Source organism: Anastrepha obliqua, chromosome 5, assembly GCF_027943255.1.
Source record: "Anastrepha obliqua isolate idAnaObli1 chromosome 5, idAnaObli1_1.0, whole genome shotgun sequence".
In the NCBI taxonomy this organism is placed as follows: domain Eukaryota; kingdom Metazoa; phylum Arthropoda; class Insecta; order Diptera; family Tephritidae; genus Anastrepha; species Anastrepha obliqua.
Genome location: NC_072896.1, coordinates 28333035 through 28337223, shown reverse-complemented (window position 1 = coordinate 28337223; position 4189 = coordinate 28333035). Strand labels below are relative to the sequence as shown.

The 4189-nt window shown below is 32.5% G+C and overlaps 1 pseudogene; it reads left to right on the top strand.

The window, feature by feature from the left end:
- The first annotated feature begins 1418 nt into the window (after positions 1-1418).
- Positions 1419-2014, top strand: LOC129248159 (ATP synthase subunit d, mitochondrial-like; annotated as a pseudogene).
- The last annotated feature ends 2175 nt before the right edge of the window (positions 2015-4189 follow it).

Below are 4189 nucleotides of genomic sequence, written 5' to 3'. Positions count from 1 at the left end.
GTTTTGAATATACGAGGATATTTTTTATTTTTCGACATAGTCTCTTTTTAGACTTACACACTTCGTCCAACACTGTTGTAGTTTGTTGATCCCTTCCGAACAATAGGATTTGTCAAGTTTTTTTTTTCCCGACTGTCATTTCCTGAAATTGCCTTATAAATAGTAGTCCGATGGATCCGAGGGAGCCTAGTCTAGACAATAGGAGGTTGTGAAACGAGTTGAAACCTTATTATTATTAATTTGCAACCACAACTGCTGAGGCGTACGCTAGTGCGTTGTTGTGATGGAAAAGAAAATCACTCGACTTCCGCGATGCAAAGGAGTGCCAAACACAGAGAAATATACCGATCTAGCTGAATCATGGTTTGTGTTCTTCCAAGAGATGCTACTGCCATCGTCAGCAGGTGTCGTGTCCCATAACTTCAAGTTGAAATACTGCAGCAATCGATCGCTGGCTTTTTCCCCTTAGCCGAGTGGTTTTGTGAGCGGTTAGTGCCATTCTCCTCCATTCGGAGGCGGCATGAAACAGCGTATCATAAATTGAAGGAGAAGCTCCAGCAAACTCCTAATAAAGGAAAAAAATACAGTTATGCACACATACCGCTCGTAAATGTTCAGCAATCTTTGATATGGAGGAATATATTCAACATCGTATACAAAAAAAGTGCCAAAAATCAGCGCGATTTTTGAGCGATTTCGAATTTGCCCGTTATTACACTGAAATTGTATGGGCTATAAAACTACGTACCGAGAAATTTTCTAAAAGAAATTTTCAAGTTAAAAGTTGAAAATTTTGAAGACAATTTTTTGAAATTTGCTAAGCTTTTATTAAATTTTTGTGAATTTTGTACATAATTTGAGACTTCGATTTATAAGGTTTCTGGTATAGGTACAATGGACAAAAATTTTATAAAAAAAAATTAACAACAAAAAATTTAGCATGATAATTTGTGAATATTGTAAAAGATAAAGTGGGATCAAGAGTATATGTCGGGTGTTTTTTTAAGAGCTTGAAAAAATAAAAAAATTTAGTTGGAATGAAACTTTTTTTATAATTATAATCTGATCATGGCATTTATTTTTTGAATATCATATCCGTTGTATGTCTGCCGCGGCTACGAGTTCCTTGGTCCATTTCATCAGTCCAATTTTTACTACTTTTTACAATAAATCTAAATCAGCAACGATGGTTATTTGCCTTCAATTCTTGTGCGAGCAGCAATTTATAGGCACGTAAACCCAGATCCTTACGTAAACCTTTCCACGTAGTCGGAGGACAAAGGCCAACAAGTAGAGAACATCGACAAATCGACATTTCGGCGTCTTCTTCAACACTTCACCCCATGAATTTCGTGAACTTGTTGTTGTTATCCGATTGAGCTTTCAAAATGATATTGTTCTGAAAATTCCTGGCTGAAATGGCTTCTTGTCGTATTGCGCAGAGTTCCATCAATTGGGTTTCCCTGGCTGAGCGAGTGCCCGCTAACCAAAAAGCTAACTTTACTGCATTCAAAACCAAGTCTGATGCTTACTTGCGCCAAGCCCGAAAATCCACCACAAATTAACTGGGCCCACTACAAAGGATTGGTTCCGGTTGCCGGTATGGTTGATACGTTCCAAAAGCAATACGAAGCTCTGAAAGTACCATATCCTGCTGATACTGTAAGCACACAAGTGGATGCCAAAATCAAAGAAACCAAGAGTGAAATTGAAAACTTCAAGAGCAGCTCCGAGGCCCGCTTAGTCGACTATCAGCAAAGTATCAACCATCTGAAAGAGTTGCTGCCAAATACGATCAAATGACTATGGAAGACTACCGTGATTCCTTCCCTGACCAAGCTTTGGATCCCATTAACCGCCCAACATTCTGGCCACACGATGCTGAGGAACAAAAAGACAACAAAGACAGGGCTCATGCTGAACATTAAATCATTTTGAACCGTCACTAATAGTGCTAAGTAAAGAGCCTAGAAATGGTGTAGTTATATGAAATGTGGAAATTCGAAAATAAAATTCCATGAATGTAGTAAATTCGGCACCGAATATAAGCAAGCCTTAAACCAAAAAAATAGATTTCATCTTTTCAAAGTAAATTTGCAGAATTTGTAAGCGTTGTTTATTACTGAACAGAAATATCAACACAGTTTGCTATTCTTAGCTGTAAAACTATAGTTATTTTGAAAGTTCTTATGTAGCTAAAAAACACTTGATAAAAATGTATTCATGCCATTGTTGTTATTGTGACGAGTTTATCTGCATTTGAGTTTCTTAGATATGAGGCTATGAAAATGAATTTTCTGGTCTAGTGAACGTTTAAAAATTTTCGAAGGTTACTAAAATTCGGAGATGGCTGCAGTCAAATACCACAAGAAAAGATTTTCCGCTGAGTAAAAATTTAATGTAAAAATGTGCGCGCTTGAAATTGTGTCTGTCCTTTACCTATTCAGATTAGGCCACAGATATTGCACTGCACAATAAAATGCAATGCAATTAGTCTAAAGGGATAAAAATATTAACTCTGTATGTGCAGCACAATACTAACAGTTAAACATTTTAATTGTTCTTATTGCAGTCTCCATCCAATCTCGCCATTTCTGTCATATCTGCGTTGATGCTATTTGCATACCACCAAAAATTAATAATCTATTTCGCTGATTACTGATTGGCTTTATGGCGCCATTCTGTGTTTTTAGCATTATGTACACACGCATACATACTCATGCACATGTATGCGTGTATGTGTATATGTGCCTTTCTATATCCTTATACGATTGAAATTTCAATTAGAAACAGTGCATTTGGGCGCTACCAGCTGCAGTCGTGCACAAAAAGATATCCAATATCCATTATGAAATTTTCCACAAAGTTAACCAAAAGTGTGTAGTGCATACAAAGAAATACATAGAAGAAAAAGAAAATGTAATTGCCATTATTGCATCGTTTTTTGTTGCCGCTTATTTTTGTTTAGCGTAAGTAACCGCAAAAATTAGCGTCATAAAAACGATTTCATTTGCGAATTGCATTGCAACACATGGAGCATTTGAGAGTTTGGCATTATTAACCAAAATTAGTCAGTACACTGTGTAACCGAATAATAACAACAGATGCAACAGAATCATGTGAAGTGAGATTTTTGTTTCAAGAAGATGGCAGTTTTATGGACGAAAGTGTTTCCGAAGAATTCAGGAGTGCGTTTATGTACAAGTGCATATCGCATATTTGCTCCAAGAGTGTTAGACATCCCCAGAAATGATTATAAAGGCACCGCCTATTGACAGGCTTTCACTATTTACTTATTTATTATTTGATTAAAATAATTTTTTTATAAAAATAACTGTTTTATTGACACTTTTTTATAAAAATATTTTTTTATTAAAATTTGTTTTATAAAAATATAATTACTTCTATATTTTTTGATTCAAATAATTTTTAATAAAAATGGTTTTTTTTATACAAAATAGTTAATGCTATATTTTGTGATTCAAATAATTTTTTTATAAAAATGTTTGTTTGTTTTTTATTAAAATATTTTTATAAAAATATAAAATATAAAAAATGTTTCTTTTTTAATTTATATAATTTTTTTTATAATTTGTTGTTTATAAAAACATAAATAGTTAATTCTATATTTTTTTATTCAATAATTTTCTAAAAAATTTTTTTTTATTAAAATATTTTTTAAATTTGTTTTTATAAAAATATGGATAATTCTATATTTTTTTAATATAAATAATTTTTATAAAAAAATAATTTTTTTTTTAAGTCTTTCTTTAATATTTTGTATTACAATTTTTTCTTATAAAAATATATAATAGTTAAATCTATTTTTTTTTATTCAAATAATTTTTTATAAAAATTGTTTTTTCTTATAAAAAATAGTTATTTCTATATTTTTTGATTCAAATAATTTTTTTATTGAAATATTTTTATGATTAAAATATTTTTGTATACAAATCGGTTTTTATAAAATTTATTTTTTAATTTTTTGATTGAAAACATTTTTCGAAAAAATAATCATATTTAACGACGCACTGTGGAAATTAACAAACGAGGAACCCATCATAAGGATGGCACTGGGCTGGAACCCGCAAGGGAGCAGAGGTCGCGGTCGATCAAAAACACTTGGAGAAGGTCGATGCTGCGCGAACTAGCAGATGCCGACATCTCATGGGACGGTGCAAAAACAACA